General features: G+C 38.4%; 1 long non-coding RNA gene across 1 annotated transcript; it reads right to left on the bottom strand.

The window, feature by feature from the left end:
- Window positions 1–186: 186 nt before the first annotated feature.
- Window positions 187–26,992, bottom strand: LOC129636572 (uncharacterized). The gene is made up of 3 exons (XR_008707009.1): window positions 26,763–26,992; window positions 1,646–1,780; window positions 187–469 (listed from the first exon to the last, which is right to left on the bottom strand). It is a non-coding gene; the product is annotated as an uncharacterized LOC129636572 (long non-coding RNA).
- Window positions 26,993–27,032: the final 40 nt, after the last annotated feature.

Genomic DNA, 27,032 nt, shown 5'->3' with positions numbered 1-27,032 from the left:
CAACTAAAGGGATCTGTAAGATGCCACGTTAATACTTTTAGAGATATCAGAAAAAGTATGCTAGTCGCATCCTTTCTTGATGATGTCTTTGATCTTAACAGTAGTGCTCTGGATTCTTTTTTTCTTTTTCTTTTTTTTTTTTTTTTGAAGTTGCTTCAAAAATCACACATTTATTATTCTACACTTTCTGAATATCAGGAGTCTGGGCATTGCATAACTGGATTCTCTGCTTTAGAGTGTTTAACAAGGTTGCAGTAAAGTTGGCAGCAAAGTCTGGGGTCTCATCTAAATGCTTGACTGAGGACAGATCTACTTTGAAACTCACTGAGTTGTTGGCAGGATTCAGTACCTTGAGGGTTGTTAGACTAAGGGCCTTAATTCGCACGGACTGTTGGTTGGAAGCTTCACAAAGTCTCTAGCTGTGTGAACTTCGGCAGTATGGAAACTTGCCTCATCAAAGTGTAAATGCCTGGTGGGCAAAACAGAGATTCTGATAGCATGGTAGGAGCCACCGTCTTCTGTACGCTAATCATGGAAGTGGCACCCCATCACCTTTGTCGTGTTCTATTGGTTATAAGCAAGTCATTAGACTACACTGCAGGGAAGAAGATTACCCAAGAACGCGAATACCTGGAATGAGGGAATAATTAAGGTGGAGCATTCTAGGGTCTATTTGCCACAACAATTATGCAGTTATTATTTTAATTATGTGGTTAATATTGTACTAATTTAAAGGTATGGAAAGAAAACTGTTGGTATATAAACTGCCATGTACTTTGTAAAGACATGATAAAAAAACACCTGCAAATTTCTTCACCGTCCAATTTCTTATTTTACTTTAAAGAAAAAGGAGTTCTAATTATAGATGATCTGTTACATAATTTATGCAACAAAAACCATATAGAAATTCCCTCAGCCATACTCAAAAAGGTCATATAAATACATCAAAAACATAGACAGCCCTAAACATTTTTAAGCAAATTAACTTTTGGTGTGGATATTAAAAAAAAAAAAAACTATAGAATCCACATATTAAGTGTCAATTATGAGAAATTACCTATCAATATAAATGTTTCACAGAGATTTAAAGACATCTGTCAGTAACATTGTATTAAAGGGCAACTTTACAAAATTCGAGCCTGAATATATATTTTCTTGCAAAAATACAATGTCATAAAAATCAGAACAAGCAGTATCTATATTCAGAAATACTGGATTTGGGTTTGGTCCTAAAGGCCATATAATTTAAATGTTTAGAGATAGTATCATTTTATCATATTGCAACCACCATATTTCTGAGCTCTCTATATTTCATTTCAAATCTGTTTGTAAATAGAATTGTTCTGAGCTTATCTCTGCTTTGGTGAATCTTATCAAATTCAGCTAATAACAGCTTACCTTTTCAATATTCTGCCTTGAGATTCCCTCGTACAATGCTTTATGTTCATATGGTACATTTCTGCCTTCACACTGTTATCTGTCATAACCGCTAATATGCCACTAGCTAAACCAAGGCACGTGGTGAAGCCCAAACTTAGTTGGGAGAGGGATTTACATTCTGCAAACCCTGTGGCTATGGCAGTGAGGAAAAAGTGTGGATCTGTTACATAGTAATAATAAAATGGAAAGTAAATAATTAACCTACCATTGTATTAGACTCAAGCTGGGTCATTCAAAGTCCTATCCTTGGGAACAGAGACTTGAAAACTTGCTTTCGTCAATATCATCTATACAGCAGAGCACAACCATTCCATATAAGATTTGGGCAAAGGAAGCCTGTCTAAAGATAAAGAAAACTGAAGCTGCTTTTATTTGTCTCTGAAACAACTATATCTTTACTATATATTATAATTTTTAATCTTTAACTAGTTCAAGTGATACAGTATAACTTGAAACCAAATGTGCTCAACTAATGTGGAAAGGCAGGGTGCTGCTGAAGCCAAGTCGTGAATCAGTTCCCACAGAGACCAGCTTCCCAGCCCCAGGCAATCAAACTACTTGGTCTCTTTAATTTACTTTACTTGTGAAACTCAATGGAGGGAGTCTCTGAGTGAGCCCATTGTCTTGGGGAATTGGTATCTTCCACACAATAGCATGTGAAGACCACCCAAAGGTGAATGAATAATTCAAGATACCACCACTCCATTATTAGAAAAACAATTCAAAATGCACACCCTACAGGGAACATGAGCAACTTGTTAAACATACATTGAGTCTATTCTTTCTGGGTCTAGATCTAGCATGCTAACTTCAAGATTATTGAATTTTTCTTATGTATGAAAAAAAGCAAGAAAAAGTCATAGAATGAAAAGGGAACAAAAGTAGTTTACTCAATAAGTTCAAATGGGCTTTACAGGTAGCAAAGATTATATCTATAAAAACACTGCAGGCTGAGGTTGGGGTTGACTGAATCCCTTCATGATATGCATCCTTACATGAAAGTTTCTGCAGTCCTTCCTAGGCCAATGGGTTAGGGAGTCACTCACCGGGTATTCATCACATTAAACCCAATAACTTAATGCAGTATAATGTAGTGGATAGAGTGGATCCTCAAGTAGTCCTACCTTAAGTGATAGTAGTTCTCTTTGGTCTTGCACTGGGCAGAGCACTTTGTGCACTTTCCAAAGACTCTAGCCCCAGTGCAAGAGCTACGAAGTCAGAGCCAGCTTAAGGGTACTTATTAATGAACCTGTCATGTGTGTGTATAAGTACATGTGATGGGGTTGATGAAGTTTGCTATCTACAGAATCCTAGCAGCCAAATTTTAGAATGTGTCTTTTTTCTTGATGTGCACTTTAGAGACTTTTATTCCTACAAGGAACACTTCAGTATTTACAGAAAAATTCTTTTTCTAGGTCTAAATGTCAGAAAACTGATCCTATTATACTTGCCAAGCAGTAGAGGCAGGGAGTTCCATATAATAGCATAGAACCTACTGATCATGTGATGATTAACTTTTCTCATCACAAAGACAGAATGAAATTGAAAATGCCACAAAAATAATGAAATATTACAATGAAAAAGTCAACAATTCACTGTTCTTATACAATGTTTCTTCTAGTAGTTTCAGAATTTGCTTAATTAATGTAGAAAACACAAGTTTTTTTTACTTGGTTAGTTCACTCCATACCAAGTATAGGAATAGTGGCCTCAAAATTGGAAAAATATGAGTTTGAATGTAACAGCATGACTTACTAGCCTTTTCACTTTAAGTCTGATTTTATTATCTGTTAATAGGAGATAAGTCCATTTTTTTAAGAACTGTTTTAAGGAAAATAAGACACTAAGGGAATTTTTTTTAACATTGTGTCTGGCTATAACAAATACTTCTTTTGCAGTTACTACTTTATTATACTTTATTTAATGTGTAATTAACATTGCATATGACTATACCCTTTGTTGAAAATTAATTTTTATAGGTAGAAATTAAGTACATTACCCAATGGCATTTATCTTTCATTCATTCATATACAGATATTTACTAGACTAGGTCAGGTCTATTCCCAATCAGGCTCTGAGTTTTTCAGTCATGTGTTTATCGAATTCTAAGTTAGAAAAGGTCTTAGAATTAGCTGATGTAGTATAAACTTTCACTTTATAAATGAAACAAAGACCTCAAAAAACAGTGTGAATTGCTTTTCAAGGGAATTAAGCTGGGGAGTGACAGCTGTAAGTAGAGGCTCTGGCAGACTGTTGCTGCCTCCCTATGTCCATGCCCACGTCCTTTGGTAGTGTGTCATAGTGGCTCTGGGTTTAGACATGTGGCTTGCTGTGGGCAGTTAGACAATAGAAACCTGGCACATAAAGAGGCTTCAAAAAGAATTGTGCATTGGAAGTTGAGGGCTTCCCCAATGGCTCAGCTGGTAAGGAATCTGTCTGCAATGCAGGAGACATAGGAGACATGGGTTTGATCCCCGGATCAGGAAGATGCCCTAGAGGAAGAAAATATCAGTCTACTCCAGGATTCTTGCCTGAAAAGTCCCATGGACAGAGGAGCCTGGTGGGCTACAGCCCAAAGTGTCAGACATGATTGAGTGACTAAGTTGGAAGCTCACGTATGTGGAGTGAAACCTGTGGCGGATTCATTTTGATATTTGGCAAAACTAATACAATTATGTAAAGTTTAAAAATAAAATAAAATTAAAAAAAAAATAAGGCAGCACTTCACTGTCTTATCCCATCAATTTGTATGTATCTTGGGATCTTGCTACTAAGATATAAAGAAGTCCATCTACTGTAAATAAGAGACTATGAGGGGAGAGACACCAGTGATCCCAGGTATTCCATACATTCCAGTCATCCTAGCCAAGGTCCTACCCCAAAACAGCTAAGCCATAGCCCAGTGAGTAATGTGTAATTCACACCAATATAAGAAGGTGTTCTTGTTTTTTTTTTTTTTTTTTTAAGTCATTCTTTCATAGGGAAGTTTGTTAAAAAAATAAAATCGAATGGCTATAGAATTAATTGCAGTTTACTTTGTGTTCTGCCATCTAACCTGGTGGTGGTTTTTTCACTAAGTCATGTCTAACTCTTGTGACCCCATGGACTGTAGCTTTCCAGCCTCCTCTCTCCATGGGATTCTCTAGGCAAGAATACTGGAGTGGGTTGCCATTTCCTTCTCCAAGGGATCTTCCTGACCCAGGAATCAAACCTGGGTCTCCTGCATTGCAGGCAGTTTCTTTGCCAAATGAGCTGCGAGGGAAGCCATCTAACCCAGGGGCTGAAATTAAAGATAGGATTTTCTATGAGTTGACTTCCTAATAATTATTTCACACTAACATAAGTGGATTAAGGGTTTGATTTATTTTTTCTCCCTTTTAACTCCATTTTATGCACCTAAGCTTAACTTTCAAGTCTCATAAACAGGAAGCAGGTACAGGGGTGATTATGAGTTTCTTTCAGACATTAGTACAAAGTAAAACAAATCCATTGCTTCCACAACTTCTAAAAAAGCAATTGTTTTGAAGAGTTCACCACAGGTTCAAACGTGAAAATGAAAATATACTCTCAGAGTTCTCACACACCCTAGGGTCCAGGAATGCCTAGCAGAAAACCAAAGGTAAAACTTAGAAATAACACTACTTAAGTAAACACTAGTGAGCAAATCTAGACTACCCACACTGTCAAGATCCAATTTTTCTTCAAAGTAGAGAGAAGATAAAAGAAAGATAATTTATCTATTACAGTTCTATGAAAAACATGCTGTGACTGCTATGATATTCCACCAGAGAGTATCTGCAATCACACAGCTAGATCTGAAAATAATGATTCTGCTGCAGTCCAGCACTAGGAAAAACACTATTGGGAACAGGATTCTAGACCTTGGGAATGACTGTTACTTGGATGTATATATAACTAGGCTATTTTAAAACTTAATATTCCTTTATAAGCACTATGTTTTGGGTCATGTACCAAATTGGCCAGCAGAATAATGGGAGGTAGACCACAGTCTCACTGACCCTGGTCTACTTAACCTTATTGGATAGATGAGGCTGACTACAGGCTAAAGATAATCATCACCTGAAGCATCAAAATGTCATTACCATCTGAGTAAAACAGACAGTGAATACAAGAGGAATCCAACTGAAGGGATCTCTGTTGGTTGGGGAAATTATGGAAGTACTCATAAACTGGTTCAGTTAGCCCATTCTCACTGGAACCCACTTCTTGAACCCTTCAATTTAGACTTGGTGGTAATCAATTTGGGGTGTATGTGCTTTAACTACTGCTGAACTTCATATTTCATCTTTGGGCATTAGAAAAGTTGCAACTGTAAGCTCCTGTTTTTAGATCTACCATTTTGAGTGTTCAAATATCAGCCCTAGAAGCTCTTCCTCAATTCAGCCTTAGCATGGTGATAATTGTGCTCCCACTTGCATACATGCCAACCCCTATTGTCTTCCTCCTGAGGACTTGTCATTCTTTATTCATTCTCACTTCTCCACATTTTAAGGTGCCTTTATCTGAATAATGCCTCTTGAGCAGTTATTTTCCTCCCCGTATTAGAATTGCTTATTTTTACACAAACCAGTGGAAATTCTACTGATTTTTTTCCTTTTACTCATAATTTTTTGGGGAAAAAGAGCTTCTAAAAGATATATATGACTTTTATATATCTATGAACTACCAGAGAATCTCTTTAGTCTTATAATGCACTTGGCTGTTTGAATTTAAATATCACAGCTATCTAGCAGTTACGAAGATAAAAGTGTTCTGAGAGCCTCTTCATTTCCCAAGATATATGTTGAAGCTATTATCCTTAAATAGTATTGGAAGCATTATTTAAGAGTGCACTGACTCCTGCGGTACAGTCCTTTCTCAACATGTTTACATTTAATATTATAAAATGGATATATATTTTATATATACATATGTATATTATATTATATGCACAGGTATGTGTGTATGTATATAATGAGGAAAGTACAGAGTAGAAATGGAATGATGAGGAGAAGTTAAATGATTATGTAGGCTTGTTTTAGCTGTAGGGAAGAAAGTATGTGTATTTGTTTTTGGAACATGGGTTTGAAGACTCAAACAGGTTCCTTGGTGGCTCAGAAGGTAAAGAATCTGCCCGCTTTGCAGGTGGCCAAGCTTTGTCCCCTGGGTCACGAAGATTCCCTGGAGAAAGGAATGGTTACCCACTCCAATATTCTTGCCTGGAGAATTCCATGGACAGAACAGCCTGGTGGGCTACAGACCATGGGATCGCAAAGAGTTGGACATGACTGAGCAACTTTCACTTTTTTTGATGACTCAAGCAGGCAGCAAACTAATATACTTATGGGAAAGGTTTTGTTTACTCATTTCAAAACAGATAGTTATTAAAGGTTCTATTCAGCTATCCCCAGATGTGTCACATCTTATGATAAATAGTCACTTTTTATTATAAGCTAGAATATGCATATTTATTCAACAAAAGCATGCAGTAGGTGCTAAGATGGCATTAATGCTATAGTAATAAACAAAAGAGAAGCGGATTTTGGCTTCATGGAGCTTAAAGTGCAATAAAGGATGTATTTATATATTTTCTACTGGGAGTATATTTTATTACACCTATTTTAGGTAAAGTTCTGTGTTGTATGGGAACTCACTCGCAAAATAAGGGGACCTGATGTGATGGTGATTTTCCTGAGAATATTAAAATTATAAATGCTCCGAAAAGTAAGTAGAAAAGAAAGAGGATGAAGTAGGGAAGAGGAGGAGTCAGTAAAATCTAGAGAACTGTTCAATGTGGGACTCCTGCAGCAGGAGAAGTCATGGCACATTTGACGAAGTCCACACTGGCCAGTATGGCCAGAAGGCAGATTAGACTGGTCAGAGATCAGTCCAGAGAGACAGACAAGAGCCAGATCATGCAGTGCTCCCTTCATCACATTGACAGATTTGAGTTTTATCCCCAAAGTGATGTAACCCTTTGCATTTGAACTGCTGAAGTTTGGAAACTTCAACACATTACATACATAAAATACAGCAAGGCTTAGCTTTGAATTAGAGCATACCTCAAACTGGCTTGCATGAATAATGTTGGAAATTTTTCTCCTTTTTATATATCTTTCCCAAAGGTACCCTAAATTTTTATCTGATACTTTTATCTTTATAAAATTCATCAAGAGAAATTGTCCTTGACTGCCAGAATAGACTGGCAAAGAAAAAAGAAAAGAAAAAAAAAATGGTTCCATAGAGCTATCTTGTCTTCTTTATGTCTGTTCTTAAGACGCTAGTTTTCCAAATGCACTGCTTTGAGGTTGAGTAATAAAAGTTCAAAGATGATAATCATGGAAACATAATGAGGGTGGTTGAGATAAGTGAGTCTCAGTGAGAAAGTAATAAGTATTAAAACCTGGAGAATTCAATTGTTTCCCCCACTCCCACACCAAATGTTCCCATGGCTGATCTCAGCCATGTTATGCCTGTTAACCTGAATAGAAATGGATATTTAAATGCACTAAATATTAATTTGAGGTTAAAAATCTGAAAATTAAATGTACCCCTAGATGTTGCTAAAGTCAGCACCTTGCAGATCATTTCAGCTAAGAAAGTGGCATCAATTAAGGACAGCATTCTCCACTGATTCCAATGATGGTGTTGCTTTTCAAGATTCAACTGGAACTATTTTTCTCTCCAAACAGTCTTTTCTTTGGATGTAACCTGACTTCACCCACTTCCTTTATTCCCTGGCAGGTGTTCTATCAGTGCTGCTTCCCCCCACAACCCCTCATCCTATCCACCTGCCAAGTGCTTTCTTTTCTTTTTCCTTTTGACTTCCATTGATTTCTTTATGGAGGTGAAATTGTGCAGAGATAATTTTCTCAAAAATTGAGCCCAGGTATAACATGTTATATCAAGAAGAACTTCGTAAGCTTCAATTCTATTACATGACAGAAGAAGTTCCAGGGAGCAACAGTAAGAGGCCAAAAAAGTAAGTTATTTAAAACTCAACTGGACAAAGTTTGGATGGATGTGCTGTCAGGAATTTCCTAGTTTCAGTCACAAGAGAATTAAAAACACAAAAGATCATAAAAGGATTTTCTGCTCACTTTTTCTCTAAGCTGAATTCTATAATTTCTGCTGATCAGTTATATTAAGAGACAACAAGAATCTCCACTTTTCTGATGACAAATTTATCTAGAACAGGAAGAAAAGATGGATGAGGGTACTAAAAGTCATTAACTCATGAATGAATATCTGAACTCAGAGTTTGGAAACATGAATCCTAATTTTAGCTCTCTTTCTGACTGTGTGATCAAAGAAAAAAGTTGTAAGGAAACAAGTACTTGAGTCCTGTTAACAACTTCTGATAAACAGGTTTGATTATTTATCATTTATGCAGTGTCCATCCAAAAAGGGTTCAGTTCAGTTCAGTCCCTCAGTCGTGTCCGACTCTTTGCGACCCCATGAACCGCAGCATGCCAGGCCTCCCTGTCCCTCACCAACTCCTGGAGTCCAGCTAAACCCATGTCCACTGAGTCAGTGATGCCATCTAACCATCTTATCCTCTGTCATCCCCTTCTCCTCCTGCCCTCAATCTTTCCCAGCATCAGGGTCTTTTCAGATGAGTCAGCTCTTCACATCAGGTGGCCAAAGTATTGGAGTTTCAGCCTCAACATCTGTCCTTCCAATGAATACCCAGGACTGATCTCCTTTAGGATGGACTGGTTGGATCTCCTTGCAGTCCAAGGGACTCTCAAGAGTCTTTTCCAACACCACAGTTCAAAAACATCAATTCTTCAGTGCTCAGCTTTCTTTATAATTCAACTCTCACATCCATACATGACTACTGGAAAAACCATAGCCTTGACTAGACGGAACTTTGTTGACAAAGTAATGTCTCTGCTTTTTAATACGCTGTCTAGGTTGGTCATAACTTCCCTTCCAAAGAGTAAGTGTAAGTGATCTTAAATTAGTATTTTTTTGCCATTTAAGGATTAAGGTGATTTATCTCCTATCCATTTACTAGTTCTAACTATTACTACTTACTAATACTATGACTAATACCACCACTATTACTAAGTCTATGATTATTATTATGGTACATACCAGCCTTGAAGAAAATTCCAAAAAATCACCCTAACCTAAATTATGTGTAATATATACTTTGAATCTTTAATAAAAATCCCATTATGGTTTAATTGATCAATAGTGTAATTAAATGGAATTCCTCATTTATGGGGCATTTTAACAGGCATCCTTTCATTGAAACCTCAGGAAAACCCTGAGTAGTGAATACTATTATCAATTTTATGGAAAATGAATAAAAGTAACTTCAGAAAGAGGAATGGTGTGTTCAGAGTGAGAGTAAGTCCAAACTCAAACTTGCTTGCATTCAAAGTTCTTCTATGTATCTTCCCTTCTCAAACATTTTGGGGTTTTCCTTGTCTAAAAACATTCAGATGGCAAATTGTATATGTGAATTACACTTTCTTTCTCCTGTTTCCTCATCTATACATTCTGTTCCAAAGCAACACGCATAAATATATACAGTATTATAATAAATGGCTCAGAAAAAAAGATTTATTTGCAAGTATTTATTTCAAAGAAGGCAATGGCACCCCACTTCAGTACTCTTGCCTGGAAAATCCCATGGACTGAGGAGCCTGGAAGGCTGCAGTCCATGGGGTTGCTGAAGGTCAGACATGACTGAGCGACTTCACTTTTCACTTAAATGCATTGGAGAAGAAAATGAAAACCCATTCCAGTGTTCTTGCCTGGAGAATCTGAGGGACAGGGGAGCCTGGTGGGCTGCCATCTATGGGGTCACACAGAGTCAGACATGACTGAAGCTACTTAGCAGCAGCATTTCTCATTTACAGAGAAATAATGTACATTCCTTTGAACTGTATGTCTTTGGGTTGAAGTAAGTTAACCTTTCACCTTATTGGCCAAGAACTTAATCTCTTCTGTCTGATCACTCTGCAGGATGCTCTGATCCCTACTTTCCTTAAACAATTTCATTCACCCACTATAGCAGAGATCATCACATGTTTCACTATGATTTAATTTAAAAAACTCTGCAAGTGAAGAAACAATGAATATTTTTGGTTAGTTTCAACAGATAGAGATGGTAATATGTATTTTTACTAAGCATGAGCATGAGAAATTTGCAACTGTCTGGAATGCATTGCTTATGTCAGGGAATCATCAAAAGCTATCAATCCTGATCCTAAAAATAAAAAAGATTAAATAAACTGACAAAAGAAATGCTGGTGTATTCTTTACCAACTAAGCTATCAAGGAAGCCCAATGTGAATACAGTCAAAAAGAAAAAGTTACCTCTACAGTAAGAAGTTTTCTCCATTGTCAAGATGAACTAGTTTTACATACACAATAATGAAATGAATGTCACAGATATTATATTTAATAAAAGAGGAAAGACACATAGTGCATACTGTACAATTGTACAGATGATCTTAAAGAATAAGTGAGGCGATTGAAGTCAGAATAGAAGATACTTCTGGGGAAACACTGGCTGGGAAAGGGCCCAAAAGAGTTTTTTGGATACTACAAGTAGTCTATATCTTGTAGGTATTTACACAAGGTATATGCATATAATAATTCATTGAGCTTTATACCTAAGATTTATGCACCTTACTCAATGTATTGTGTATTCCAAATATGAGGAAGGAATAGATCATGAAAGGCTTTTTCATTTATTTGTAAGACTTTGTCCTACAGGAAATGGAAATCACCAATATGTATATTAATCAAGTAATTGGTTACATTTGCATTTTGAAGACTCTTTGCTAAATCTCCAGAGGATTGATTGAGTTGGAGTCAGATTGTGCTCCAGAAGCTATTTAAATAGGCCAAGTGAGAAGTGATAAAGGCAGAGAAATAGAGAAAGGAGGCAATGACTATTAATAGTAACTAATTAATACTTGACTTTGGAAAACAGTAAAAGAAAAGTTAAGGGTTATTGTTGATCATCTTCACTAAGATAATTAAAACTAGATGATCCAATAATTCAAAACATTTAAAGATGAGCTAATTGTCTTCCTCCTATATATCTCATGAAATGTGCAAATATGAGTGTGATTCACCTGGAAGATGTCTTGGCTGGTGAGGCAAGCTTATGAGTCGTTAGCATAAACATATTTTAAGCCATTGTCATGTTAAAGATTATCCAGAGATATTATTTAACTTAGAAAAAGAAGGCTAGGAATAAGAATTTGAAGGGATATAAAGAATGAGCAAAGAAATAGAAAATGAGGAAGCAAAACAAAGAGAAACAATAAGAAAAATAGAGAATTTTCCAAGTAGTGCTAGTGGTAGAGAATCTACCTGCCAAAGCAGGAAACATAAGAAAAGCATGTTCGGTCCCTGAGTCGGGAAGATCCCCTGGAAGAGGGCATGGCAACCCACTCCAGTACTCTTGCCTAGGGAATTCCATGGACAGAGGAGCCAGTTAGGCTACATCCCATAGAGTTGCAAAGAGTCGGACATGACCAGAATGACCTAGCATACACACAGGAAAAATAGAACATCCAAATGGTAATGTCAAGGCAAAAGAGTGCCAAAGATTAAATGGTCAGTGATATTTGGTATTAAACTTGCAAAGTTCCAGGTAAAATACAGATCTAACCTTTTCCATTGAAATTGGGTATTAGTGGTTGTCAGAGTTGCTTGTGAGTGAAGAGAAGCTAAATTGGTAATGTGGGTAGAAATGGTAAAAATGATTATAATGAATCATGGTGGGGACATGGAGATGAAACATAGAAACTGTGAAAACGAATGTTGAAATAAGTTTGAAAGTTAAAAAATCAAGGTTAAAAACTAGAATCATGGGGTTCTCAATGAATGCTACTTTTATAGACAGGTTTGTGGAACTATCTCTGAGTTCAAAATATAATTGAAAGACAAAAATATAAAAAGAGAAGATAGAAGAACATGGGATTCAATGCCTTGTGGAATAATTAGTTTGGGACAGAAATGTAGCCTTCTATTCCTTTGACAATGTAGACAGGGATAGACTGTAAACAGACACAGAGGAGACAGCATGTTTAAAATTGTTCAAGAAAGAGGAGATGAGGGGACAAGTCAAAGATCTAGAGAAATTAGAGAAGGTTTAGAACAGACACTGAGCAGAATAAAGAGGAATTATAAGCATGCTCTCTTCCTTTTATCCTTCTCAACATTTCAATATCTGGCTTGAAATATTGAAACATGGTAGTGGATAATCATTCAGATTTTAAAATAATTGTAATATAATGTGAATAAAATGCTACAACCCTCTTTTAAAAACATACTGACTGTTCACTGACTCTAACTCCAAGTAAAAGTAGAACTGGATGTTAACCAAACCCTCTCAGTCAATGTCAGCCCTGCTTCAGAATCCTTGCTTCAGACAAGACAGAACTAGGGTGAGGAGAGTGAGGTGTTCAACTCAGACACAAAATTTAAGGAAGTATCAAACAACACAGTAATCAAATAAAGGCATGCCTTCTTATCCTGTGCTTTGCTTTACCACATGTTACCAATATTGTGTTTTGTTTGGTTTTGGTTTTTACACATTGAAAGTTTATGGCAGCCCTGTATTGACTGCAATAGACTGATTAGTCTATTGGTACCTTATTTATCAATAGCACTTACCCTCTTCATATCTCACTGCCACATTTTGGTAATTCTCACAATATTTCAAACATATTATTATATTTTATGGTGACTGAAGATCAATCATCTTTTATGTTATTACTATAAAAAGATTACAACTCCCTGAAGGCTCAGATTGTGATTAGCATTTTTTAGTAATAGGTACTTTTTAACTAATGAATGTGTGTTGATTTTAAGACAAGGCGATTGTACATCGAATTGACTACAAGACAGTGTAAACATAACTTTTATAGCCAGGGGAAGCCAAAACATCTGTGTGACCCACTTTATTGTGATATTTATTTTACTGTGGTGATCTGGAACCAAATCCAGATCAATATCTCTGGTGCTTGCCTATATAGTATGATAAAGCAATATCTTTTAAAAATTCAAAATTACTGCAAAAAAGCCACACTGGACAAAATACAATTTTAATGACTGTAGATCCTATGACCTTGTCTCACTCCCTTCACCTTAAATTCTACCCTGCTTATGAAAGTCAGCCAATCTCTAAACCAGCATTCCATCTCTGTGCCTTTAAATCAGGCAATCTCTGAACCCATGCATCCCCAAAGTACTGTATAAAATTGGTTCCCTGGTTTGTTCTAAATGACTGAGTTCTGCAACCAAAGTTTCCTTTGCTTAGCAAATACAGCATAAAGCTTTAGAGCTTTTCTGCAGGTATATTTGCTGATCTCTTTCTTCAATTCAAGAATAGTAGTGGGGCATCTATATTTCTGTGTTAGATAACGGTTCCTAACCTAATCTTGTCATTAATATACTCTGGACTTTGCTAAAATTGAACTATTTTTTTGTTTTGCTCCCATTAAACATACTCTAGGATTTGTAATAAAAAAAATTCTTATGGATACCTTCAATGAGAAGGTTATTGCAAGGAGTCATAGAAATAAATTTGAGGTTGCTGTGGCCATGGCCTTTTAACTGTGAGGGATAATAGCAAGCCTTGGAGAAAGCCCAAAGAAATAGTTTGGCTTCTTTCATGATGAAGCCAAAGCACTGATTACTTTCTTTTCTTTCTTCTTTAATACTGAAGATATAAAAATTTAAAGGTAGAAGTTTCTTTGATATCTCTCATAAAATAGGAAGTTAATCTTTGAAGGCTTATAAATTATCTGCAATTATGACACTCCTTCAGTTTTTTTACTCATTTTTTTTTCTATTGAAATATACATCTACAATATTGTATTAGTTTCAGGCATACAAAAAAAGTGATTCAGATATATATTCTTTTTCAGATTCTTTTCCCTTATAGGTTACGACAAAATATTGAATATAGCTCTAAATCAGGAGATTCAGATTAACATACTCACAGCACTATAAATAAAACAGACAATCAATAAGGACCTACTATATAGCACACACTCAGTTATTTTAAACAAAACAAAACTAACAAGCAAATAATCTGGGGAAAGCAAATTATTGTGAAATTGTGTCAACCATTGTTAACTTGGGATGCTAATAAAAATAGAAATCATCAAGTGCTAATAAAGCTTAAGGTCGTGCTCCTTATTTAGATTTTCTTTTAGCTCTGTGAGGCAGATGCTATTAATATTACTACTTTATTTTACAGATGAGGAAACTGAGGAGACAGCAGTGCAAGTTTCAATAGCTATGATCTAGAAAAATCAACATTTCAACATGGGCTATTTCTCTCTAGAGCCTACATCCCTAAACATTATGGCCTCTGGCTTATAAAATATGTCAAACCATATTTTTAAATTAAAACAGGACTAGAAATGTAAACACATTTGGGTTTTGTTCTGAGGGGTATGCCTCAGCAATTGCAAATCATGAGTATCATTGTAGAGAAGACTGAATGGTGGTACTATGAAACAACACAGTAAGTTATTGTTCTGAAGTTAAGTCTTAGAGATCATAAATATACATGTCAAGGATGATTTAAAATATTGGTTTAAAATTAAGTAAATGATAGTTGTGGCTTCCCCGGTGACTCAGTGGCAAAGAATCCGCTAATAAGGCAAGAGCTACAGAGATGTGGGTTTGATCCCTGAATTGGGAAGATACCCTGGAAGAGAAAAATGGCAACACACTCCAATATTCTTTCCTGGAGAATCCCATGGGCAGACGAATATGATGGGCTACAGTCCATGGGGTCACAAAGAGTTGGACATGACTGAGGTAACTTAGCACACACTTGTAGCTTAAGACTACAAGTTTTTAGTATTTACATTGGATACTGATTTTAAAAGTGCTGGGTCTCAAACAACTTTAGGAAATATATCTCTCTCCTCTTTATAGTTTTTATGTCATTTAAAAGTGGTTCTAACTATGAATTTCCTAAGATTCTGTGAAGAGTGTAAACATCCACCCGTATTTGTCCCTCATTTGTAGTACTAAACTGCTTTGTAGTAACAACTCCCTTGCTGTGGTAATGGTTTATATTGTCTTAAAATTGTTTAGTATGTAGTTCCTCATTATGAATCAACACATTCCCTTATATTTAAGGAGGTCAAATATTTGAGCTTGGATTCTTTTTATGCCATCCACAAAGAAATTTTGATTGTGCCATATTGCTATTCAGCTATGGAGTATCTTTCTTTAGTAAAGATTGCGGCCAAGCTATCTGACAGACAGTTTACCTTGTTCTGTTCGGATAGCATGTGGTTCTCTTTAGCCCTTATGTCATCATCTGTGTTCATGTCAAAGGGCTTGGTTTCCCTTATGATGCACTGAGACCTATTCCTGTGGGCATGATAAGCACCTGAAACTTGATGAACATCTAAACAGACTGATCACAGGTCCCCACATCTACTAAACAGAAGTAAAATCAGCTGTTCCATTCCTTTCACAGAGAGGAGATAACTAAGTTTCTCCTTTCCTCCACCTAACTATTAATATTAGAACATACTGTAGGAAGCATGCTGCTTCTTCACAGTACTTAATGGGACACCTGAATATATTTTCTAGCTTCAGTTCAGTTCAATTCGGTTGCTCAGTTGTGTCCGAATCTTTGCGACCCCATGAATTGCAGCACACCAGGCCTCCCTGTCCATCACCAACTCCCGGAGTTCACTCAGACTCACATCCATCGAGTCAGTGATGCCATCCAGCCATCTCATCCTCTGTCATCCCCTTCTCCTCCTGCCCCCAATCCCTCCTAGCATCAGAGTCTTTTCCAATGAGTCAACTCTTCGCATGAGGTGGCCAAAGTACTGGAGTTTCAGCTTCAGCATCATTCCCTCCAAAGAAATCCCAGGGCTGATCTCCTTCAGAATGGATTGGTTGGATCTCCTTGCAATCCAAGGGACTCTCAAGAGTCTTCTCCAACACCACAGTTCAAAAGCATAAATTCTTTGGCGCTCAGCCTTCTTCACAGTCCAACTCTCACATCCATACATGACCCCTGGAAAAACCATAGCCTTGACTAGACAGACCTTTGTTGGCAAAATAATGTCTTTGCTTTTCAATATGCTATCTAGGTTGGTCATAACTTTCCTTCCAAGGAGTAAGCGTCTTTTAATTTCATGGCTGCAGTCACCATCTGTAGTGATTTTGGAGCCCAGAAAAATAAAGTCTGACACTGTTTCCACTGTTTCCCCATCTATTTCCCATGAAGTGATGGGACCAGATGCCATGATCTTCGTTTTCTGAATGTTGAGCTTTAAGCCAACTTTTTCACTCTCCTCTTTCACTTTCATCAAGAGGCTTTTTAGTTCCTCTTCACTTTCTGCCATAAGGGTGGTGTCATCTTAAAAAGCCTTAAAGGCCAGCTCAATGTATGGAAGATGTTTGCCATACAGGCCGCAACCTCACCAGGCTGTCTGCTACTTCCCAATGTTATCAGAATCTAGCCTGATACTCATGATATATTCCACTCTTTACTGATGTCTTCATGAATAAGGGTGAAGGGAATTCAACAATCTGTCCATCCAGTGTTCAGTGCTAATGTTATTTTACTTCTGGTCCCCCCACATCCTCTAAACTCCAGGCTCTAGCTGCATGACTCTTAGCACCCTGATATTCTTTCCCTGAGTAAAGTAATGGAATTCAGAAAATGTCACTTGGAATTGATTTTCTATGTTCTGAAACTGGCTGGTTAATAGAAGAATTGTGAAATAGTCATAAGACAACCAGGATTACAATTAGGTATCTTGAGGTCTCAGTTACCTACTTCCTTACTTTGGGCAAAGCATGCCACCTCCTGGATATCACCTTTCTCCTCTGTAAGAGGAATAGTTTGATCAAAAGATCTCAAGAAGTATTCAAGATAAAAATGTCTAAATCTATGATTGCATGCATGTCAATAAATTTCATTTTCATCACAATAGTTTTGCTAGTAGAAGCTCAGCACCTTAAATATGACTGGGCCATTCCTAAGGATGTGCTCTGATTATTTAGTTTCACTACTATTGTGACATGACACCTACTTAACATCCCTATAAATGGGTCATTGATTTATTTGTGTATACACAGTCAGCAAATCTCAGACACCAGGGGTCAAGGAAAGAATATGGCTTTATGTGTCAGAAAACCAAGGGATCAAATGTAGGTTTTGTCATAGGTCATGTACTTATATCATTTACCTTCTCTTTGCCTCAATTTCCACATCCATAAAAATTATGATGGTTATACCTATTACCAAAATTATCATGAGGATCACATGATAATATGTGTGAAGAATTAAGCACACTGGACCATATCTGCACTCATGACAGTCTAGTTTTTTCTTGATTTGTTTTAATTGCTTCCTTCCTTAACATTGAAGCTGGCTGAGTCTTATAAGATCAATAATCATCCATTTCTCAAATATAGTGCTTGTCAAAACTTAGGCTGAATGAGTATCTCTTCCTTTCAAGTTCTCTGACTAAGGATTCGAACATATAAAATCATTGGAAAACACTAATGGCATTCCTCCTGCAACATGCATAGACAGTAAAATAAATTACTTTTTATGTTTTTCAGGAAATACTATGCAACAAATTATGTTTGAGAAGTATACGTTTCAGTTCAGTTCAGTCACTCAGTCGTGTCCGACTCTTTGCGACCCCATGAATCACAGCACGCCAGGCCTCCCTGTCCATCACCAACTCCTGGAGTTCACCCAGACTCACGTCCATCAAGTCAGTGATGCCATCCAGCCATCTCATCCTCTGTCGTCCCCTCCTCCTCCTGCCCCCAATCCCTCCCAGCATCAGAGTCTTTTCCAATGAGTCAACTCTTCACATGAGGTGGCCAAAGTACTGGAGTTTCAGCTTTAGCATCATTCCTTCCAAAGAACACCCAGGACTGATCAACTTTAGAATGGACTGGTTAAGTATATGTTTCCGATGATAGAATTCTTAATTTTTGATGCAACATGATAAATACTATCATTTGACAGTTAATAGTTCACTGATTTTTTAAATTGTGGTTATTAGAACAACTTATATTTCTTAAATATCATCCAGTGATTCTCCATTATGTCAACATTTGAATATACTTTGCATTGGGATACATATTTGTATTATCCTTTATTAATACAAACTTCCCTGGTGGCTCAAACGGTAAAGCATTTGCCTGAAATGCAGGAGACCTGGGTTCAATCCCTGGGTCAGGAAGATCCCCTGGAGAAGGAAATGGCAACCCACTCCAGTACTCTTGCCTGGAAAATCCATGCTATGGATGGAGGAGCCTGGTAGGCTAAAGTCCATGGGGTCGCAAACAGTCAGACACAACTGAGTGACTTCACTTTCACTTCACTTTCACTTCACTTTTATTAATACACATAAACCTTTAAAGAAAACTGAAAAATATGAGTCCCTACCTTAGACATTAAGCCTCTCAGTCACCATGTGTTATTTAATCTTGAAAGTGACAAAACCCAGGCTGTGTGACTAATACTCCTGATATTACAGCCTCCTGAGTTTCCTATAAAAACCCACATTAACCTTGGTTCATGATGAGAAAGCATTTCCCTGTAGCCCTTCTTGTTAGACATCTATAATCTTGACCCTGGGCATTAACCAATGAGTAGCTGATCTTTAACAGGTCAGGGGTGTCAAGTCCAGCAGAAGTATTTCCTCAATGGCCCTATCACCACTTTCATATTTAATTTGAATTTCTTTGGGTCAAACGCTTAACTGCTCTAGACATTCTCCAGAGCAGTTATATTCAATCTCAATTTGGATAATAGATTGTAGGGAGGGCAAGTCATTTTCTATCTTAGTTCAGTCAAGCTAGCAAAAATCTGTTGCTTTGATAACTATGATCAAGTAACTCCCCTTCGTTTTGATTTTATATCATCAATAACACACAGGGATTAGACTAATTCCCTTTTGCCATTAATCATCTTTTGAGATTTTATGACTCAAGTATTTTTGAGTATCTAATATTACCAGGTTCAAGGGGTTTCTAAAGGAAAAAAAAATGCCACTAGCCAAAGAAGTAATTAAGATTCTCCTATTCATTGACTACTGTGATAGAGACACTGTGGTCATGGTTCAGTCAGCTAGGAGAGAATGGGAAGGCAGAAGTAATTGTTAGGGCCATGTATCTTCTTATCAGACTCTTGCCTTGAAAGCACAAATCAGGGCATGCTTAGGTATGCCTGTGCTGTTCACGTAAATAATACTTATATTTCCTTGTTGAAGGTATAGCAGGATAGTGAAGAAGCTCCTAACTTGAGTAGGAATTAGGGGGAACCAAAATTTCCTCACAAACCAAAATATCTTCACACTTACTGCCTAGCTCGTTGACACTGGATTGGCCAAAAAGTTCATTCAGCCAACCCAATACAATAAACATTTTATGAAGAGCCATTTTGGCCAGACATTGCCTCTGATACAAAACACTAGAGAACAAATGAGATACAACTACTGCTATCCAAGATTTCAAAATCTGAGACAGTGACTATCCGTACAGGAAGGAATACTGGCTCATGGAAAGGCTAATGTAGTTTGTTGAAAAGGCCTGAGTTCAAATGAGCCCTTTTATCTATATGCTTTGAGAACAATCTGTATGCAGAAATACCAATCTCTCTGATCCTCAATTTTCTTAACAGCACAAATGGCTACTAATCATGCATTCCTGTCAAATACTTTAAGGCAGAGCAGGGAAATGAGAAGAAAGAATGTCAGAGAATTATATGATTAGAACAGCTGGAGGTAGGAGATTTCAAGGAACTTGGGCAGGAATGCAGTTTTAGTCAGTCAGTTCAGTGGCTTAATCATGTCTGACTCTTTGCGACCCCATGAACCACAGCACGCCAGGCCTCCCTGTCCATCACCAACTCATGGAGTCTGCCCAAACTCAAATCCATTGAGTTGGTGATGCCATCCAACCATCTCATTCTCTGTCATCCCCTTCTCCTCCTGCCCCCAATCCCTCCCAGAATCAGGGTCTTCTCAAATGCTTCAGTTCTTTGCCTCAGGTGGCCAAAGTATAGGAGTTTCAGCTTCAACATCAGTCCTTCTTATGAACACCTAGGACTGATCTCCTTTAGGATGGACTGGTTGGATCTCCTTGCAGTCCAAGGGACTCTCAAGAGTCTTCTCCAACACCACAGTTCAAAAGCATCAATTCTTCGGCACTCAGCTTTCTCTATAGTCCAACTCTCACATCCATACATGACCACTGGAAAAACCATAGCCCTGACTAGACAGACCTTTGTTGACAAAGTAATGTCTCTGCTTTTTAATACGCTGTCTAGGTTGGTTATAACTTTCCTTCCAAGGAGTAAGCGTCTTTTAATTTCATGGCTGCAATCACCATTTGCAGTGATTTTGGAGCCCAGAAAAATAAAGTCAGCCACTGTTTCTACTGTTTCCCCATCTATTTGCCATGAAGTGATGAGACTGGATGCCATGATCTTAGTTTTCTGAATGTTGAGCTTTAAGCCAACTTTTTCACTCTCCTCTTTCACTTTCATCAAGAGGCTCTATAGTTCTTCTTCACTTTCTGCCATAAGCGTGGTGTCATCTGCATATCTGAGGTTATTGATATTTCTCCCAGAAATCTTGATTCCAGCTTGTGCTTCTTCCAGCCCAGCGTTTCTCATGATGTACTCTGCATGTAAGTTAAATAAGCAGGGTGGCAATATACAGCACTGAGGTACTCCTTTTCCTATTTGGAACCAGTCTGTTGTTCCATCTCCAGTTCTAACTGATGCTTCCTGAACTGCATACAGGTTTCTGAAGAAGCAGGTCAAGTGGCCTGGTATTCCTGTCTCTTTCAGAATTTTCCACAGTTTATTGTGATCCACACAGTCAAAGGCTTTGGCATAGTCAATAAAGCAGAAATAGATGTTTTTCTGGAACTCTCTTGCTTTTTTGATGATCCAGTGGATTTTGGAAATTTGATCTCTGGTTCCTCTGCCTTTTCTAAAACCAGCTTGAACATTTGGAAATCCACGGTTCACATATTGCTGAAGCCTGCCTTGGAGAATTTTGAGCATTACTTTACTAGTGTGTGAGATGAGTGCAATTGTGTGGTAGTTTGAACATTCTTTGGCATTGCCTTTCTTTGGGATTGGAATGAAAACTGACCTTTTCCAGTCCTGTGGTCACTGCTGAGTTTTCCAAATTTGCTGACATATTGAGTGCAGCACTTTCACAGCATCATCTTTTAGGATTTGAAATAGCTCAACTGGAATTCCATCACCTACACTAGCTTCGTTCATAGTGATGTTTCCTAAGGTCCACCTGACTTCATTTTAAATATAAAATATTTATTACTCAGGACTGAGCAGGGATTTATTTACTATGATCCAAAACATACTGAGTCATCAAATGTGACTAAGGATGACCTAAGGAATCCCTATAGGGTTCTCAGTAGGCTCTTCAGAACTAATCTCAACTTTAGGACTTCTGAGATACTGAGTTAAGCATGGATCTCTGCTACACAGTCAGAGCCTCAGGTTTTCAATCTTATTGTTTCATGTCACTTTAATATGATATAGTACTTAGGAATGAGGCCAAGGCAACAGAACAGGAATTTATATCTTCATTTAAAATTTTGTGAACCTTGGGATACTTTTGGGAGGAGACAGAAGGAAAAGGGAACAGATCCATTGACTATAAAAGCCACTGTATTTCAAAAGAACATGTAAATCTTAGGGATTCACTCTGGGGCTAATATTTACAACCTGGGAGTTTAAGGGAAAGAAAAAGCTCTCGAAAAGTCGCCTGGAAGAAAGACAACATTTCATCATCTGATAACATCGTGGGGATGTAACTTCTTGAAAGAATATAAGACATGACTCTCTGGTTAACTTTGGATTTCTCCTCATTCTCTGGCTGTTTAGCTGCTGCACCATCTGGCCCTAGAAGCCCACATACCTCATGCCCACATAGAGGATGAAGTGGAGATATAGAGATGAAGAAAGGGGCAAATTTGTTCAGCTTGAAATAGTCGACTTCTATTTTTATCACTTAAATTCTTATTTCGAAGTCTGGCTGCCATGGATGCTATTCAAGTTCCTACAGGGATAATTGGGCTGGAGGAAACTAGTGCTTGCTAACCAGAGAGAGTTCCAGAAAAACATCTATTTCTGCTTTATTGACTATGCCAAAGCCTTTGACTGTGTGGATCACAACAAACTGTGGAAAATTCTGAAAGAGATGGGAACACCAGATCACCTGCCCTGCCTCTTGAAAAATCTGTATGCAGGTCAGGAAGCATCAGTTAGAACTGGAAATAGAACAACAGACTGGTTTCAAATAGAAAAAGGAGTACGTCAATGCTGTATATTGTCACCCTGCTTATTTAACTTATGCTGAGTACATCATGAGAAATGCTGGGCTGGAATTCAGCTGGGCTGGATTCCAGCACAAGCTGGAATCAAGATTGCTGGGAGAAATATCAATAACCTCAAATATGCAGATGACACCACCCTTATGGCAGAAAGTAAAGAAGAACTAAAGAGCCTCTTGATGAAAGTGAAAGAGGAGAGTGGAAAAGTTGGCTTAAAGCTCAGCATTCAGAAAACCAAGATCATGGCATCTGGTCCCATCACTCCATGGCAAATAGATGGGGAAACAGTGGAAACAGTGTCAGACTTTATTTTTCTGGGCTCCAAAATCACTGCAGATGGTGACTGCAGCCATGAAATTAAAAGATGCTTACTCCTTGGAAGGAAAGTTATGACCAACCTAGACAGCATATTAAAAAGCAGAGACATTACTTTGTCAACAAAGGTCCATCGGGTCAAGGCTATGGTTTTTCCAGTGGTCATGTATGGATGTGAGAGTTGGACTATAAAGAAAGTTGAGCACCAAAAAGTTGATGCCTTTCAACTGTGGTGTTGGAGAAGACTCATGAGAGTCCCCTGGACTGAAAGGCGATCCAACCAGTCCATCCTAAAGGAGATCTGTCCTGGGTGTTCATTGGAAGTACTGATGTTGAAGCTGAAACTCCAATACTTTGGCCACCTGAGCTGACTCATTGGAAAAGACCCTGATGCTGGGAAAATCGAAGGCCAGAGGAGAAGGGAATGGCAGAGGATGAGATGGTTGGATGACATCACCGACTCAATGGACATGAGTTTGGGTAAACTCCTGGAGTTGGTGATGGACAGGAAGGCCTGGCGTGCTATGGTCCATGGGGTCATAAAGAGTCAGACATGACTGAGTGACTGAAGTGAACTGAACCTGAGGGCTCTATACAGGTTGTTCTTGAACACCTGGAACCATCCTGGTAACCAGACGGTACCATAGTTTCTTCTCTAGAATATGGCTTTACTCCAGGCACAGACAGAGCCAGCTTGGGGTACTCTTCATCCAGAGTGTTATGGGTCCTCTGGCCTTTTTCATCAGGTCCCAAGTGAAACAGGACCAGATATCTTGCCCCTCCCCATACCCTGCACCCTGCTGGAAGATTCACCTTTACTCAGGTTGCCCTTACACTCTCTCCTCACAGAAAAAAGGCTAATCAAGGCTCTTGGGTCAGCCTTGACCAGACATACAGAGAACCTGTGCTCATTCTGACACTTTCAAGTGGATTGGTGTCTTGTTCTCATCATTCCTTTATTCCACTCTTGTTTATGTCTCTAAAATAACAAAATGACTTAATATCACACAGGCGCGCACACACACAGAGTTTAAGCACATTAAGCAAAATTTTTACCAAGAAAAAATGTCCCATGACTTCAGCAAATTTCCAAGGACATGAGTTTAAGTCAACTCCGGGAGTTGGCAATGGACAGGGAGGTCCCTCATACTGCAGTCCATGGGGTCGCAAAGAATCAGACACTACTGAGCGACTGAACTGAACTGAATAGATAACTGCTCTTTTACTAAGAGATAATCTTTACCTATAAAAGTATATTTTGCAAACTTATTTTACACAATTTTTTATCCACTGAAACTAACCTTTTATCAGTAAATCACTAGTGTCTAGATATTTTAAACAGAACTTTTTGTAATTTATATTTTAAGAATCATGCCTAATTTTATTATCTCACAAGGAAACAAAAGATTAAAGTAAAATTAACACTTCCTGGCTGTTGATTAATGGTAAACTGCTAGACCCTGGTTTGAACAGACAATTTCTAGTGAAATGATATTCCTCATTCACGAGAGTACAGAATTGTTTTTTTTCAGAATACAGAATTTTAAATACACAGGTATGATATTAAGATGCATATGAGTTGTTATACATAATAACAAAAACTGGTTCTATAAACTATAGTCTCATCAGAAAATTCCTTCAGAAGTAGCCAAACTTTCCTTGGTGAACCATACCTTCTTTAGAAGGGACCTAACTCAAAGCTTTAGGAATAGATATTAATAGTATATAACCTACTTCTTGAAACATGGCACTGAGCCATATCATGATTATTACTTGGAAACCTATTAGAAATGTAGTAGCATATATACATGCAGTGGAAAATTACTCAGCTATAAAGAAACAGTGAAATAATAGCTTTTGCAGCAACATGGATGGACCTAGAGATTATCATAGTAAGTGAAGTAAACCAAAGATAAACACCAAATGATATCATTTATATGTGGAATATAAAACATGATACAAATGAACTTATTTAAAAAAATAGATATATACTTACAGACAGAAGACGAAAAGAAAAGAAGTGTCTTAACTTGTGGTGCCATGCGGCCTCAGCTCCAAAACAAAGGGTAAAGCATTCGCAAAACACTTTTGGTTTTCAAAGTTCTAACCTGACTCTGGCAGATGGGCCGGACCTGCCATTCCAGGCGTCTGAGAGTCTTCAGGGTGGTCACCATGGTGTGAGTCTTCCTGGCCACCTTGGAAGCGCCTTTAGTGGAAGATTGTCCCATGGCCACAAGTATGGGCTGAATGGGGACAAGAGGACTGGCTGTGGCTCAGGTGGGGGCCCCTCCCCTGACCTCAGCCTCCCCCAGACCAGGAGCCCCCAGCCAGTGTGCTGGGCTCAGCATGGTCTGGCCCAGCCGCTCACCACTCACCTGGACCTCACATGGACTCACAGCCTGGACTGCGGGTACCGCCTTGTGCATCCCTGTGCTTGGGGTTGTCCACTCTGGTTCACAGCGGACGTGGACGCTTCTTAAGTTGCCAAGGAAGCGCTTGACAAAGTGCAGCCCTCAGATTGCAGATGCTCTGCCACCTCCCCGCCCAGCACTGGCCCCAGGTGGTGTCCAGGCCCGGGTTACATGCTTTTGCTTGGGCCTGACTCCCCAGGTGCCTGAGGCAGCTGAGCCCCGTGGCCGGGTCCTCAATGAACCCACCAAGACCTGCCTGGCACCTTCCTTGAGGAATGAGTACTGTTTACGGAGAAGTTGGCCTGAGCCAGCAGCCCCCTTTTTGCCTGGGTCCTCCCCAAGCCTCCACCTGAGGCCCTGGGTCCCTCCCTGAAAGATGCTCTCTGACCCTGAGGAAGCTCCTAAAATTCCTCTGCCCCACTTCAGTGTATGTTCAACTTACATTTACAGCTTTTGTGTGTTTAGGGCACTGTGACTGCTCCTTTGATTTGACCACTTCGGTTTTGTACTCCCTCTACAGGTGCATTGAAGCGTTTTTACCAGTGGTCCATGACAACTTTGGTAACTAATACCAACAAAGAATTTTATGACTTTTCTTATTGGTCTTCTGCAAAATCTGAGTTCCTTTTGTAACCAAATGAACTGATTAATGGTGAGCAGACTTCAAGGAAGAATATTCAGGACCACACCAGGCATGCTTGGTAAAGTGCTGGAATGTTCCACCCTTTTAAATTCCTAAGCAGTAAATATCACCCTGTGATTTTTATTTAAAATATTTAAGACTTTTTTTCCCTTGAGAAGAGTGAGAAGTGATGCCAGGATTAAAAATACATTGAGTTAAACTATATAGTATCCTCTGCACATTACATTTGCTTTAGGAAAGTGGTTTATTTCTGTTGCTGTTTTACATATATATATATATATATACATATACACACACACACAGATACATACATATACATATGTGATATTTTTGTGCCTTAACACTTATTCTTGGTGGCATCTGTCAGATATTAAGAGGGATTCAAAATGGGAGTTGTTTCAAATGTCCTTTAATTAACCCAGTGATCTCACCAGGGATTTAATAAATCTGTTTTTAATATCTAGAAAACTACAATTTAAGCTCCAAAACAACCTACAGAAATGTAAACCCTCACTTTTCAAGGGCTCTGGGTAGCGCTGTCTTCCCACTGTGGGTGGTGCCATGAGTCTGAAGCCCAGGGTGGCCAGCCTTACCTTGAGACAGGCAGGCAGGGCAGCTGAACAGACAGATATCCAGGCCAGCCCAATGGTTTGTCCCTTGGAGCAGGACTTCCAAGCTCAAGGATGCATAAGCCTCGTTTGGCCCCATGTTCAGCCATCCACCCCTCTGTCTTCTGTCTGCATGAGGTTTAAAAATAAAGCTTCCAATGTCTAAAAAGAAAGAAAGAAAAAAGAAGGAAGGGAGGGAGGGAGGGATGGAGGGAGGGAGGGATGGAGGGAGGGAGGAAGGAAGGGTCTTGGGCC

Source organism: Bubalus kerabau, chromosome 22 (assembly GCF_029407905.1).
Source record: "Bubalus kerabau isolate K-KA32 ecotype Philippines breed swamp buffalo chromosome 22, PCC_UOA_SB_1v2, whole genome shotgun sequence".
In the NCBI taxonomy this organism is placed as follows: domain Eukaryota; kingdom Metazoa; phylum Chordata; class Mammalia; order Artiodactyla; family Bovidae; genus Bubalus; species Bubalus kerabau.
This window is presented reverse-complemented; position numbering and strand designations above follow the sequence as displayed.